At 39.2% G+C, this 16913-nt stretch overlaps 1 protein-coding gene across 2 annotated transcripts in view; it reads right to left on the bottom strand.

Moving 5' to 3' along the window:
* Nucleotides 1-16913, bottom strand: part of SRRD (SRR1 domain containing) — a 66099-nt gene that overhangs the window by 8570 nt on the left and 40616 nt on the right. The window lies entirely within an intron of this gene.

Genomic DNA, 16913 nt, shown 5'->3' with positions numbered 1-16913 from the left:
TCAAGACTACGAGACACCATCTCACACCTATAAGAATGTCTGCTATTAAACAATCAGGAAACTATAAATGTTGGAGAGGATGTGGAGAAATTGGGACACTTATGCACTATTTGTGGGAATGTATAATGGTGCAGCCACCATGTAAGACTATATGGCAGTTCCTTAAGAAACTAAATGTTGAGTTGCCGTATGACCCAGCAATAGCACTATTTGGTATATCCCCAGAAGAGCTGAAAGCAATGACACAAACAGACATTTGCACACTGATGTTCACAGCAGCATTATTCACAATCGCCAAAAGACAGAAACAAACCAAATGTCCATCAACAGACAAATGGATCAACAAAATGTGGCATACACATATGATGGAATGTTGGTTAGCTGATGGCTGGGGGTAAGTGGCTGTACTGAGTCAGTCACACAGACACACAGCACACGACTCAGGAGACAGCCCTCAAGGGTGAGTGGAAGGCGTGCGCTTTATTGAGGAAGTGCACAGTCTTATATAGGCTGGGAGGCATGCAGGGACATGTGTCAGGCTGGGATTGGTCACTGTTGTTGCTAGGCTGGAGGGCAGATTTCTGGGATTGGTCACCATTGTTGCTAGGGCAGAGGGCAGATTTCTGGGATTGGTCACCGTTGTTGCTAGGGCGGAGGGCAGATTTAAGGGTAGTGCTTTTGGCACAAACCACGGCCAGTTCCGGGAAGAAAGCCGGTTGTGGGCTAGGCCATTTTGTGTTGCCTTGCATCAGCCACGACAGTCATGTTGGCAATATTTTATGGCTTCTCCATCAATGGAATATTATGCAGAAGTAAGACGAAATGACATCCTGAAGCACAGGACAAGATGGATGAGCCTTGAGGACATAATGCCAAGTGAAATAAGTCAGACACAAAAGGATAGATCCTGTATGATTTCACTTTTATGACTAGCATAAAGACATAATCAGAGTCTTATAGAATATAGGGGACTTAGGGATACATAGAAGCTAGAGATGTATGAATGGTTAGCTAATGAGGGTGAACTCCAGTGCAAGGGAATAGATAAAAAGTTAAGGTGGTTCTCTAGTGGGCCTATAAGTAACATTACCATACTAAAGATGAACAAGACTGAAAGAGGTTGTATAGACCTAGGTGTTCCACTGAATAACACTAGAAATATTAATTAGTTCTTGCAAGAATTACTTGAAAGATATGATTCATGTACAAAGAGTGTTTAAGTCCGGGATACAGGGGGAAAACTGCTATTGCATGCTATGAGCTATGTTCAAAAGGTAAACATCAGCACTACCACAGCAACAGCAGAGGTAAATAACGGGGGGAAGGACAAGAGTTAAGAGGAGGTTTAAATGTACTATTTGGCGAAAGTATTCTTATTGCTTTTCTTTCTCTTGGGAACAATGAAATTACCTAAAATCGAGAATGTTGATGGACTGTGGACTTTGGACACTCACTATACACAATGCCTGATGAAAGCAGGTGGCTGAAGGATGCACTGACTGAGAAGTAGATTGGCGAATGGTGGTGTTTACTTATGACTGAGGGTTGTGCTGCTACAAAAAGGAACAAAGTGATGAGGCATGCAATGATGTGAATGAACATGAGGGACATTTGGTGAGGCAAAATAAGCCAGAACAAAGGAACAACCATGGTATGGTCACCTTTAAAAATGCTTATAAGAAAACAAGCGGATCCAAGATGGCGTCTTAATAAGGTACATGCGTCTTAGTTCCTCCGACTCCAAATCAACTAATAGGTGAACAGAAACAGTACAGAACAGCTCCCGGGGCTACAGCAGGGAATGGACACACAGCGTAACCCAGTCTGGGCTGGTTAGTCTGGCTGCGAAAATCGGCTGCGGTGAGTGAGATCCCCAAGCGGCGGGCGATTTCCCGAGCAGCCGCAGCTGCGGCGGTCCGAGCTAATCCCTCCCTCCTTCCCGGGCTGGCTGAGGGACGCGGAGAGACAAGCTTCCCAGCCAAGGCGGCCGGCGCCACACTTTTGCGGGCGGCTTCGAGTCTCGGCTTCGAGTCCGCGACTACGAGTCTCGCATCAGAGGGCTATCCAAAGTCTGGGCTGGCAAGTCTGACTGCGAGACTTGGCTGCGGCGAGACCCCCGAGCAGCCGCAGCTGCGGCGGTCCGAGCTAATCCCTCCCTCCTTCCCGGGCTGGCTGAGAGACTCGGAGAGACAAGCTTCCCAGCCAAGGCGGCCGGCACCACACTTTTGCGGGCGGTTTCGAGTCTCGGCTTCGAGTCCGCAGCTACGAGTCTCGGATCAGAGGGCTATCCAAAGTCTGGGCTGGCAAGTCTGACTGCGACTCTTGGCTGCGACGAGACCCCCAAGCAGCGCGTGATTTGCCGAGCAGCCGCAGCTGCGGCGGTCCGAGCTAATCCCTCCCTCCTTCCTGGGCCGGCTGAGAGTATCGGAGAAGCAAGTTTCCCAAGCCGAGGCAGGCGGCGCCCTTCTTTTGCGGGCGGCTTTGAGTCTCGGCTTTGAGTCCGCGGCTACGAATCTCAGTTCAGAGGGCTATCCAAAGTCTGGGCTGGCTAGACTGACTGCGAGACTCGGCTGCGGTGAGACCCCCGAGCGGCGCGTGATTTCCCGATCAGCGGCAGCTGCGGTGGTCCGAGCTACTCCCTCCCTCCTTTCCGGGCCAGCTGAGAGTATTGGAGAAGCAAGTTTCCCAAGCCGAGGCAGGCGGCACCCCTCTTTTGCGGGCAGCTTCGAGTCTCTGCTTCGAGTCCGCGGATACGAGTCTCGGATAGGAGGGCTATCCAAGCCGCGGTAGCCCCCCCCCACGGGAGGCTTCCTGGTCCGGTGGGAATCCCTCAGGCCCGCTGCGGCCCGCAACCAGCCACAGGGTCCCCTCAAGCCGCGGCAGCTGACGCCCCCACCACGCGTGGCCCCTGAACCAACGGAGAGAATTGGATCCGAAATCCCCAGGCCACGGAGATCGGTGACTGGGGGAGACCCATTCCAAACACTTGAGACAAACGTGTGCCACGTGTGCCACGTACTGGGCAAGATAAGAAAAACAGATCCCAGAGATTTCACAGAAAAATCTTACAAACTTGCTGGGTCCAACACCAAGAGAAATCTGAATAAATGCCCAGACGCCAGCAGCAGAAGATAACTGTCCACGCTCAAAAGATTGAGAATATGGCTCAGTCAAAGGAACAAACCAATAGCTCAAATGAGACACAAGAGCTGAGACAACTAATGGTGAATATACGAACAGAAATGGAAAACCTCTTCAAAAATGAAATCGATAAATTGAGGGAGGACATGAAGAGGACATGGGCTGAACATAAAGAAGAAATAGAAAAACTGAAAAAACAAATCGCAGAACTTATGGAAGTGAAGGATAAAGTAGCAAACATAGAAAAAATAATGGATAGCTACAATGATAGATTTAAAGAGACAGAAGATAGAATTAGTGATTTGGAGGATGGAACATCTGAATTCCAAAAAGAAACAGAAACTATAGGGAAAAGAATGGAAAAATTTGAACAGGGTATCAGGGAACTCAAGGACAATATGAACCGCACAAATATACGTGTTGTGGGTGTCCCAGAAGGAGAAGAAAAGGGAAAAGGAGGAGAAAAACTAAAGGAAGAAATTATCACTGAAAATTTCCCAACTCTTATGAAAGACCTAAAATTACAGATCCAAGAAGTGCAGCGAACCCCAAAGAGATTAGACCCAAATAGGCGTTCTCCAAGACACTTACTAGTTAGAATGTCAGAGGTCAAAGAGAAAGAGAAGATCTTGAAAGCAGCAAGAGAAAAACAATCCATTACATACAAGGGAAACCCAATAAGACTATGTGTAGATTTCTCAGCAGAAACCATGGAAGCTAGAAGACAGTGGGATGATATATTTAAAATACTAAAAGAGAAAAACTGCCAACCAAGACTCCTATATCCAGCAAAATTATCCTTCAAAAATGAGGGAGAAATTAAAACATTCTCAGACAAAAAGTCACTGAAAGAATTTGTGACCAAGAGACCAGCTCTGCAAGAAATACTAAAGGGAGCACTAGAGTCAGAACCGAACAGACAGAAGAGAGAGATATGGAAAAGAGTGTAGAAAGAAGGAAAATCAGATATGATATATATAATACAAAAGGCAAAATGGTAGAGGAAAATATTATCCAAACAGTAATAACACTAAATGTCAATGGACTGAATTCCCCAATCAAAAGACATAGATTGGCAGAATGGATTAAAAAACAGGATCCTTCTATATGCTGTCTACAGGAAACACATCTTAGACCCAAAGATAAACATAGGTTGAAAGTGAAAGGTTGGGAAAAGATATTTCATGCAAATAACAACCAGAAAAGAGCAGGAGTGGCTATACTAATATCCAACAAATTAGACTTCAAATGTAAAACAGTTAAAAGAGACAAAGAAGGACACTATCTACTAATAAAAGGAACAATTAAACAAGAAGACATAACAATCATAAATATTTATGCACCGAATCAGAATGCCCCAAAATAAGTGAGGAATATACTGCAAACACTGAAAAGGGAAATAGACTCATATACCATAATAGTTGGAGACTTCAATTCACCACTCTCATCAATGGACAGAACATCTAGACAGAGGATCAACAAAGAAATAGAGAATCTGAATATTACTATAAATGAACTAGACTTAATAGACATTTATAGGACATTACATCCCACAACAGCAGGATACACCTTTTTCTCAAGTGCTCATGGATCATTCTCAAAGATAGACCATATGCTGGGTCACAAAGCAAGTCTTAACAAATTTAAAAAGATTGAAATCTTACACAACACTTTCTCGGACCATAAAGGAATGATGTTGGAAATCAATAATAGGCGGAGTGCCAGAAAATTCACAAATACGTGGAGGCTCAACAACACACTCCTAAACAACGACTGGGTCAAAAAAGAAATTGCTAGAGAAATTAGCAAATACCTCGAGGCGAATGAAAATGAAAACACAACATATCAAAACTTATGGGACGCAGCAAAGGCAGTGCTAAGAGGGAAATTTATTGCCCTAAATGCCTTTATCAGAAAAGAAGAAAAGGCAAAAATGCAGGAATTAACTATCCATTTGGAAGAACTGGAGAAAGAACAGCAAGCTAACCCCAAAGCAAGCAAAAGGAAAGAAATAACAAAGATTAGAGCACAAATAAATGAAATTGAAAACATGAAAACAATAGAGAAAATCAATAAGGCCAGAAGTTGGTTCTATGAGAAAATCAATAAGATTGATGAGCCCTTAGCAAGATTGACAAAAAGAAGAAGAGAGAGGATGCAAATAAATAAGATCAGAAATGGAAGAGGAGACATAACTACTGACCTCACAGAAATAAAGGAGGTAATAACAGGATACTATGAACAACTTTATGCTAATAAATACAACAATTTAGAGGAAATGGACGGGTTCCTGGAAAGACATGAACAACCAACTTTGACTCAAGAAGACATAGATGACCTCAACAAACCAATCACAAGTAAAGAAATTGAAGCAGTCATTCAAAAGCTTCCTAAAAAGAAAAGTCCAGGACCAGACGGCTTCACATGTGAATTCTATCAAACATTCCAGAAAGAATTAGTACCAACTCTCCTCAAACTCTTCAAAAAAATCGAAGTGGAGGGAAAACTACCTAATTCATTCTATGACGCCAACATTACCCTCATACCAAAACCAGGCAAAGATATTACAAGAAAAGAAAACTACAGGCCGATCTCTCTAATGAATATAGATGCAAAAATCCTCAATAAAATTCTAGCAAATCGTATCCAACAACACATTAAAAGAATTATTCATCATGACCAAATAGGATTCATCCCAGGTATGCAAGGATGGTTCAACATAAGAAAATCAATTAATGTAATACACCATATCAACAAATCAAAGCAGAAAAATCACATGATCATCTCAATTGATGCAGAGAAGGCATTTGACAAGATTCAACATCCTTTCCTGTTGAAAACACTTCAAAGGATAGGAATACAAGGGAACTTCCTTAAAATGATAGAGGGAATATATGAAAAACCCACAGCTAATATCATCCTTAATGGGGAAAAACTGAAAACGTTCCCCCTAAGATCAGGAACAAGACAAGGATGTCCACTATCACCACTATTATTCAACATTGTGTTGGAGGTTCTAGCCAGAGCAATTAGACAAGAAAAAGAAATACAAGGCATCAAAATTGGAAAGGAAGAAGTAAAACTATCACTGTTTGCAGATGATATGATAATATACGTCGAAAACCCGGAAAAATCCACAACAAAACTACTAGAGCTAATAAATGAGTACAGCAAAGTAGCAGGCTACAAGATCAACATTCAAAAATCTGTAGCATTTTTATACACTAGCAATGAACAAGCGGAGGGGGAAATCAAGAAACAAATCCCATTTACAATTGCAACTAAAAGAATAAAATACCTAGGAATAAATTTAACTAAAGAGACAAAAAACCTATATAAAGAAAACTACAAAAAATTGCTAAAAGAAATCACAGAAGACCTAAACAGATGGAAGGGCATACCGTGTTCATGGATTGGAAGACTAAATATAGTCAAGATGTCAATCCTACCTAAATTGATTTACAGATTCAATGCAATACCAATCAGAATCCCAACAACGTATTTTTCAGAAATAGAAAAACCAATAAGCAAATTTATCTGGAAGGGCAGGGTGCCCCGAATTGCTAAAAACATCTTGAGGAAAAAAAACGAAGCTGGAGGTCTTGCACTGCCTGACTTTAAGGCATATTCTGAAGCCACAGTGGTCAAAACAGCATGGTATTGGCATAAAGATAGATATATCGACCAATGGAATCGAATAGAGTGCTCAGATATAGACCCTCTCATCTATGGACATTTGATCTTTGATAAGGCAGTCAAGCCAACTCACCTGGGACAGAACAGTCTCTTCAATAAATGGTGCCTAGAGAACTGGATATCCATATGCAAAAGAATGAAAGAAGACCCATATCTCACACCCTACACAAAAGTTAACTCAAAATGGATCAAAGATCTAAACATTAGGTCTAAGACCATAGAACAGTTAGAGGAAAATGTAGGGAGATATCTTATGAATCTTACAATTGGAGGCGGTTTTATGGACCTTACACCTAAAGCAAGAGCACTGAAGAAGGAAATAAATAAATGGGAACTCCTCAAAATTAAACACTTTTGTGCATCAAAGAACTTCATCAAGAAAGTAGAAAGACAGCCTACACAATGGGAATCAATATTTGGAAACGACATATCAGATAAAGGTCTAATATCCAGAATTTATAATGAGATTGTTCAACTCAACAACAAAAAGATAGCCAACCCAATTACAAAATGGGAAAAAGACTTGAATAGACACCTCTCAGAGGAGGAAATACAAATGGCCAAAAGACACATGAAGAGATGCTCAATGTCCCTGGCCATTAGAGAAATGCAAATCAAAACCACAATGAGATATCATCTCACACCCACCAGAATGGCCATTATCAAGAAAACAGAAAATGACAAGTGCTGGAGAGGATGCGGAGAAAGAGGCACACTTATCCACTGTTGGTGGGAATGTCAAAGGGTGCAACCACTGTGGAAGGCAGTTTGGCGGTTCCTCAAAAAGCTGAATATAGAATTGCCATACGACCCAGCAATACCATTGCTGGGAATCTACTCAAAGGAATTAAGGGCAAAAACTCAAACAGACATTTGCACACCAATGTTTATAGCAGCGTTATTTACAATTGCAAAGAGATGGAAACAGCCAAAATGTCCATCAACAGACGAGTGGCTAAACAAACTGTGGTATATACATACGATGGAATATTATGCAGCTTTAAGGCAGGATAAACTTATGAAGCATGTAATAACATGGATGGACCTAGAGAACATTATGCTGAGTGAGTCTAGCCAAAAACTAAAAGACAAATACTGTATGGTCCCAATGATGTGAATCGACACTCGAGAATAAACTTGGAATATGTCATTGGTAACAGAGTTCAGCAGGAGTTAGAAACAGGGTAAGATAATGGGTAATTGGAGCTGATGGAATACAGACTGTGCAATAGGACTAGATACAAAAACTCAAAAATGGACAGCACAATAATACCTAATTGTAAAGTAATCATGTTAAAATACTGAACGAAGCTGGATCCGAGCGATAGGTTCTTGTTTTGTTTTGTTTTGTTTGTTTTGTTCTTATTATTATTACTTTTATTTTTTTTTCTCTATATTACCATTCTATATTTTTTTCTGTTATACTGCTAGTTCTTCTAAACCGATGCAAATGTACTAAGAAACGATGATCATGCATCTATGTGATGATGTTAAGAATTACTGATTGCATATGTAGAATGGTATGATGTCTAAAAAAAAAAAAAAAATGGTCAGCACAATACTGCCTAACTGTAATGTAATTATGTTGGAACGCTGAATGAAGCTGCATCTGATCTATAGTTTTTTTTTTCCTTTCTCTTATATATTTTTGTACTTTTTATTTTTATTTGTGTTTTCTCTGTTATCACTTTATTTCTTTTTCTGTTGTCGTGCTATTTCTTTCTCTAAATCGATGCATATGTACTGAGAAATGATGACCATACACCTATGTGATGATATTAAGAATTACTGATTGCATATGTAGAATGGATTGATTTCTAATGTTGTGTTAATTTTTTTTAATTAATAAAAAAAAAGAAAAAAAAAGAAAACAAGCGCCTAGATTGTAAGCTTTCAGAGCAGACACATTAAATCCAGAGCAGTGATTATTATTTATGGATTTCGAGAGGCTGTTTTATAGAGATAAGAATGAAGCCAGTCAGGTTGGGGTTAAAGTAATTCAGAACACAGAGGTAAGGAAGACAGCATCTATATTTTAGAACCACACATACTCTTTGAGACCAAAGGAAGAAAGGTTTATTTGAACTGGAACTGAAATTTTCTGTAGTACATAGTCTAAACAACCTAAACACAGGGAGCCCAGAATAAGAAAGAGATCCTTTAATTCTGTACAGATTATTGTAATGCCTGTATACATCCTAGAGTATGTTAAGCAGATAATCAAAAAGTATTGGCAAAGTCCCTTGAGGGATGGAATAAAGAATATGGAAGTACTGAACCTTACCATCAAGGGAATCCCCTGATACTGTGTCAAACTTTATGGACACCCAAATCAATAGGCCATACCCTCAATCCTGAGGCTTACTCTTATAAAGCTTATGTGGGTAGCAGAGAAGTTTAGACTACCTATAGGCATGCCTAAGAGTTACTTCTGGAGGACATCTATTGTTGCTAAGATGTGGCCTCACTCTCTGTAAGCCCAACTCTCCAAGTGAAATCATTGCCCTCCCCTCTACATGGGACATGACATCAGGGGTGAAAGTCTCCCTGACGATATGGGAGATGACTCCCAGGAATGAATCCAGCCTTGGCATGGTTGGATCAACAATTCCATCCTGACCAAAAGGGGGAAAAGAAGTGCAATAAAGTATCAGTGGCACAGAGACTTCAAATAGAGTCAAGAGGCTACTGCAGAGGTCACTCTTAGCAAGCTTCAATTAGACATTGCTACCTATCATAACCTGCCAACCCCCAACCAGGACCATTCCAGCCAATCCTAAAGAACACCTAGGGCAATACATAAGTTTGCACAAGGGTTCCATGCAGTAGAATAACTTTCCAGAAATCTACAACCTCCCGATGGATCCCTGCTCCAGAGAAGTCCTGAAACCTAGAGGGCCCAGCCTCTCCAGAACATCAGATAGTTCCATCTCCCTACCCCATATTAGTGAAAGACCCTTCCAATATGAAAAAGTTATAATTGTCATATCCCCAACACCCCTAAAGAGAGGGACAGAAAGATATAAAGTGATGCTGGAGTTATATATACATTGAAGATAGGGTATAACAAATGAATATGACTGCTGAATCATTAAACCGATATCTCTTTTAGTTTCTAGTATCTTAGAGCAGCTAGAAGTAAAAACATAAAATTGTGGAATTGTAACCCATTCAAACTCTGAAATATGTTCTACAACTAATTATGGTGCTATGCTTTGAAACTTATTGCTTTTCTGTATATATGTTTCACAAAAAAGGAAGGGAAAAAAGTCAATTGTGATGATAAACAAATATTTAAGCCTTCTAGCCTCCTAAATTCTGGAGCAGCTAGAAGGAGGAAAATCTGAGAGGATCATATGGTAGCACGTGACAAACTCTGGGATCTGTCCTGTAAGTACATTGAAAAGTATTGCTTTTTAAATTTCTTTGCTTTGTATATATGATATACTATACAATAAAAATGTTAAAAATAATAGAGGGGAGAGAAGGTGTAAAAAAAATTGGGTAGATTGCAGTACTAGTGGTCAATGAGAGGGTGGAGGTATATGAGTTTTTTCCTTTTCTTTTTCTGGAGTGTTGCCAATGTTCTAAAAATGATCATGGTTTTGAATACACAACTGTGTGATGATGTTGTGGGCCAATGAATGAATACACTGGATGGATTGTATGGTACATGAAGATATCTCAATAAAAATATTTTTAAATAAATAAATAAAATAAAAAACAAAGCATATGAGGCAAACACTGGCAAAACTAAAGGTAGCAATAACATCTCTACAATAATAATGGGAGACATCAATATACCTCTCTCATCAATAGGTAGAACAAATGAAGAGGATCAGTAAGGAAACAGAAAACACAAATAATACAATAAACGAACTAGACCTAACAGACTTCTATAGAAGGATATACATTCTTCTCAAGTGTTCATGGATTATTCTCCAGGATACAATACACACTGGGTCACAAAACAGGTCTTTATTAATAAATTTAAAAAATTGAAATTATACAATGCACTTTCTCTGATCATAATAGAATGAACCTATAAATCGGTAACAAGCAGAGGGCTGGAAATTAAAAAGTATATGAAGGTTAAACAAAATGCTCTTTTTTTTTTTTTATTAACGGAAAGAAAAAAAAAAAGAAATTAACACAACATTTAGAAATCATACCATTCTACATATGCACTCAGTAATTCTTAACATCATCACATAGATGCATGATCATTGTTTCTTAGTACATTTGCATCGGTTTAGAGGAACTAGCAACACAACAGAAAAAGATATAAAATGTTAATATAAAGAAAAGAAATAAAAGTAGTAATAATAGTAAAAAACAACAACAAACAAACCAACAAGCAAACAAAAACAAAAAAAACCCTATAGCTCAGATGCAGCTTCATTCAGTATTTTAACATGATTATTTTACAATTAGGTATTATTGTGCTGTCCATTTTTGAGTTTTTGTATCTAGTCCTGTTGCACAGTCTGTATCCCTTCAGCTTCAATTACCCATTGTCTTACCCTGTTTCTAACTCCTGCTGAACTCTGTTACCAATGACATATTTCAAGTTTATTCTCGAATGTCCGTTCACATCAGTGGGACCATACAGTATTTGTCCTTTAGTTTTTGGCTAGACTCACTCAGCATAATGTTCTCTAGGTCCATCCATGTTATTACATGGTTCATAAGTTTATCTTGTCTTAAAGCTGCATAATATTCCATCGTATGTATATACCACAGTTTGTTTAGCCACTCTTCTGTTGATGGAGATTTTGGCTGTTTCCATCTCTTTGCAATTGTAAATAACGCTGCTATAAACATTGGTGTGCAAATGTCCGTTTGTGTCTTTGCCCTTAAGTCCTTTGAGGAGATACCTAGCAATGGTATTGCTGGGTCATATGGCAATTCTATATTCAGCTTTTTGAGGAACCGCCAAACTGCCTTCCACAGTGGTTGCACCCTTTGACATTCCCACCAACAGTGGATAAGTGTGCCTCTTTCTCCGCATCCTCTCCAGCACTTGTCATTTTCTGTTTTGTTGATAATGGCCATTCTGGTGGGTGTGAGATGATATCTCATTGTGGTTTTGATTTGCATTTCTCTAATGGCCAGGGACATTGAGCATCTCTTCATGTGCCTCTTGGCCATCCGTATTTCTTCTTCTGGTAGGTGTCTGTTTAAGTCTTTTTCCCATTTTGTAATTGGGTTGGCTGTCTTTTTGTTGTTGAGTTGAACAATCTCTTTATAAATTCTGGATACTAGACCTTTATCTGATATGTCGTTTCCAAATATTGTCTCCCATTGTGTAGGCTGTCTTTCTACTTTCTTGATGAAGTTCTTTGATGCACAAAAGTGTTTAATTTTGAGGAGCTCCCATTTATTTATTTCCTTCTTCAGTGTTCTTGCTTTAGGTTTAAGGTCCATAAAACCGCCTCCAGTTGTAAGATCCATAAGATATCTCCCTACATTTTCCTCTAACTGTTTTATGGTCTTAGACCTAATGTTTAGATCTTTGATCCATTTTGAGTTAACTTTTGTATAGGGTGTGAGAGATGGGTCTTCTTTCATTCTTTTGCATATGGATATCCAGTTCTCTAGGCACCATTTATTGAAGAGACTGTTCTGTCCCAGGTGAGTTGGCTTGACTGCCTTATCAAAGATCAAATGTCGGGCGGGCCGCGGTGGCTCAGCGGGCAAAGTGCTTGCCTGCTATGCCGGAGGACCTCGGTTCGATTCCCGGCCCCAGCCCATGTAACGAAAACGGAGAAACAAAATACAATAAAACAAGAAAATGCTTAAAAGATGTTTCCCTTTCTTCCTCTCTTCCTTCCTTCTATCCTTCCTTCCTTCTCTCTGTCTTTCCTTTAAAAAAAAAAAAAAAAAAAAAAAAAAAAAGATCAAATGTCCATAGATGAGAGGGTCTATATCTGAGCATTCTATTCGATTCCATTGGTCGATATATCTATCTTTACGCCAATACCATGCTGTTTTGACCACTGTGGCTTCATAATATGCCTTAAAGTCAGGCAGCGCGAGACCTCCAGCTTCGTTTTTTTTCCTCAAGATGTTTTTAGCAATTTGGGGCACCCTGCCCTTCCAGATAAATTTGCTTATTGGTTTTTCTATTTCTGAAAAATAAGTTGTTGGGATTTTGATTGGTATTGCATTGAATCTGTAAATCAATTTAGGTAGGATTGACATCTTGACTATATTTAGTCTTCCAATCCATGAACACGGTATGCCCTTCCATCTATTTAGGTCTTCTGTGATTTCTTTTAACAGTTTTTTGTAGTTTTCTTTATATAGGTTTTTTGTCTCTTTGGTTAAATTTATTCCTAGGTATTTTATTCTTTTAGTTGCGATTGTAAATGGGATTCGTTTCTTGATTTCCGCCTCACCTTGTTCATTACTAGTGCATAGAAAAGCTACAGATTTTTGAATGTTGATCTTGTAGCCTGCTACTTTGCTGTACTCATTTATTAGCTCTAGTAATTTTGTTGTGGATTTTTCTGGGTTTTCTACATATAGTATCATATCGTCTGTAAACAGTGATAGTTTTACTTCTTCCTTTCCAATTTTGATGCCTTGTATTTCTTTTTCTTGTCTAATTGCTCTGGCTAAAACTTCCAACACAATGTTGAATAATAGTGGTGATAGTGGACATCCTTGTCTTGTTCCTGATCTTAGGGGGAAAGTTTTCAATTTTTCCCCATTGAGGATGATATTAGCTGTGGGTTTTTCATATATTCCCTCTATCATTTTAAGGAAGTTCCCTTGTATTCCTATCTTTTGAAGTGTTTTCAGCAGGAAAGGATGTTGAATCTTGTCAAATGCCTTCTCTGCATCAATTGAGATGATCATGTGATTTTTCTGCTTTGATTTGTTGATATGGTGTATTACATTAATTGATTTTCTTATGTTGAACCATCCTTGCATACCTGGGATGAATCCTACTTGGTCATGATGTATAATTCTTTTAATGTGTTGTTGGATACGATTTGCTAGAATTTTATTGAGAATTTTTGCATCTGTATTCATTAGAGATTGGTCTGTAGTTTTCTTTTTTTGTAATATCTTTGCCTGGTTTTGGTATGAGGGTGATGTTGGCTTCATAGAATGAATTAGGTAGTTTTCCCTCCACTTCGATTATGTTGAACAGTTTTAGGAGAGTAGGTACTAATTCTTTCTGGAATGTTTGATAGAATTCACATGTGAAGCCGTCTGGTCCTGGACTTTTCTTTTTAGAGAGCTTTTGAATAACTAATTCAATCTGTTTACTTGTGATTGGTTTGTTGAGGTCGTCTATTTCTTCTTCAGTCAAAGTTGGTTGCTCATGTCTTTCCAGGAACCTGTCCATTTCTTCTAAATTGTTGTATTTATTAGCGTAAAGTTGTTCATAGTATCCTGTTACTACCTCCTTTATTTCTGTGAGGTCAGTAGTTATGTCTCCTCTTCCATTTCTAATCTTATTTATTTGCATCCTCTCTCTTCTTCTTTTTGTCAGTCTTGCTAAGGGCCCATCAATCTTGTTGATTTTCTCATAGAACCAACTTCTGGTCTTATTGATTTTCTCTATTGTTTTCATGTTTTCAATTTCATTTATTTCTGCTCTAATCTTTGTTATTTCTTTCCTTTTGCTTGCTTTGGGATTAGTTTGCTGTTCTTTCTCCAGTTCTTCCAAGTGGACAGTTAATTCCTGCATTTTTGCCTTTTCTTCTTTTCTGATAAAGGCATTTAGGGCAATAAATTTCCCTCTTAGCACTGCCTTTGCTGCGTCCCATAAGTTTTGATATGTTGTGTCTTCATTTTCATTTGCCTCTAGGTATTTACTAATTTCTCTTGCAATTTCTTCTTTGACCCACTTGTTGTTTAAGAGTGTGTTGTTGAGCCTCCATGTATTTATGAATTTTCTGGCACTCCGCCTATTATTGATTTCCAACTTCATTCCTTTATGATCCGAGAAAGTGTTGTGTATGATTTCAATATTTTTAAATTTGTTAAGACTTGCTTTGTGACCCAGCATATGGTCTATCTTTGAGAATGATCCATGAGCACTTGAAAAAAAGGTGTATCCTGTTGTTGTGGGATGTAATGTCCTATAAATGTCTGTTAAGTCAAGCTCATTTATAGTAATATTCAGGTTCTCTATTTCTTTATTGATCCTCTGTGTAGATGTTCTGTCCATTGATGAGAGTGGTGAATTGAAGTCTCCAACTATTATGGTATATGTGTCTATTTCCCTTTTCAGTGTTTGCAGTGTATTCCTCACGTATTTTGGGGCATTCTGGTTTGGTGCGTAAATATTTATGATTGTTATGTCTTCTTGCTTAATTGTTCCTTTTAATAGTATATAGTGTCCTTCTTTGTCTCTTTTAACTGTTTTACATTTGAAGTCTAACTTGTTGGATATTAGTATAGCCACTCCTGCTCTTTTCTGGTTGTTATTTGCATGAAATATCTTTTCCCAACCTTTCACTTTCAACCTATATTTATCTTTGGGTCTAAGATGTGTTTCCTGTAGACAGCATATAGAAGGATCCTGTTTTTTAATCCATTCTGCCAGTCTATGTCTTTTAATTGGGGAATTCAGTCCATTGACATTTAGTGTTATTACTGTTTGGATAATATTTTCCTCTACCATTTTGCCTTTTATATATATCATATCTGACTTTCCTTCTTTCTACACTTTTCTCCATGTCTCTCTCTTCTGTCTTTTCGGTTCTGACTCTAGTGCTCCCTTTAGTATTTCTTGCAGAGCTGGTCTCTTGGTCACATATTCTCTTAGTGACTTTTTGTCTGAGAATGTTTTAATTTCTCCCTCATTTTTGAAGGACAATTTTGCTGGATATAGGAGTCTTGGCTGGCAGTTTTTCTCTTTTAGTAACTTAAATATATTATCCCACTGTCTTCTAGCTTCCATGGTTTCTGCTGAGAAATCTACACATAGTCTTATTGGGTTTCCCTTGTATGTGACGGATTGTTTTTCTCTCGCTGCTTTCAAGATCCTCTCTTTCTCTTTGACCTCTGACATTCTAACTAGTAAGTGTCTTGGGGAATGCCTATTTGTGTCTAATCTCTTTGGGGTGCGCTGCACTTTTTGGATCTGTAATTTTAGGTCTTTCATAAGAGTTGGGAAATTTTCAGTGATAATTTCTTCCATTAGTTTTTCTCCTCCTTTTCCCTTCTCTTCTCCTTCTGGGATACCCACTACACGTATATTTGTACGGTTCACATTGTCCTTGAGTTCCCTGATACCTTGTTCAAATTTTTCCATTCTTTTCCGGATAGTTTCTGTTTCTTTTTGGAATTCAGATGTTTCATCCTCCAAATCACTAATTCTATCTTCTGTTTCTTTAAATCTGTCGTTGTAGGTATCCATTGTTTTTTCCATCTTTTCTACTTTATCTTTCACTTCCATAAGTTCTGTGATTTGTTTTTTCAGTTTTTCTATTTCTTCTTTATGTTCAGCCCATGTCTTCTTCATGTCCTCCCTCAATTTATCGATTTCGTTTTTGAAGAGGTTTTCCATTTCTGTTCGTATATTCAGCATTAGTTGTTTCAGCTCCTGTATCTCATTTGAACTATTGGTTTCTTTGTTTGACTGGGCCATATGTTCAATTTTCTGAGCGTGATCCGTTATCTTCTGCTGGAGTCTGGGCATTTAGTCAGATTTCCCTGGGTGTTCGACCTCACAGGTTTAAAGATTTTTCTGTGCAATCTCTGGGTTCTGTTTTTCTTATCCTGCCCAGTAGGTGGCGCTCGTGGCACACGTTTGTCTACGGGTTCCACCAGTGAAAGTTGCTGTGGGTCCTTTAACTCTGGAAAATTCTCGCCGTAGGGGAGGTTCGGCAGCCGAAGCGTCTTGGAACAATGCCAGCCGGCCTGGGGTTCCGAATGCGGGGAGGGTCGCCGGCCGCTGCAGCACAGGAGAGCGTCCGGCCGAATTAGCTAGTCGGCCCGGGGCACCAAGCATGGTGGGAGGGCGCCAGCTGTCGCAGCCCGGGAGAGTGCACTATTCCCAGCCGACGGGGGAGTCACGTGTTTGGAAGGGATCCCCCGGTCACTGTTCTCCG

This window comes from Tamandua tetradactyla, chromosome 5 (genome assembly GCF_023851605.1).
Source record: "Tamandua tetradactyla isolate mTamTet1 chromosome 5, mTamTet1.pri, whole genome shotgun sequence".
Classification (NCBI taxonomy): domain Eukaryota; kingdom Metazoa; phylum Chordata; class Mammalia; order Pilosa; family Myrmecophagidae; genus Tamandua; species Tamandua tetradactyla.
The sequence above is the reverse complement of the archived record's forward strand: the minus strand, read 5'-3'. Positions and strand labels throughout refer to the sequence as shown.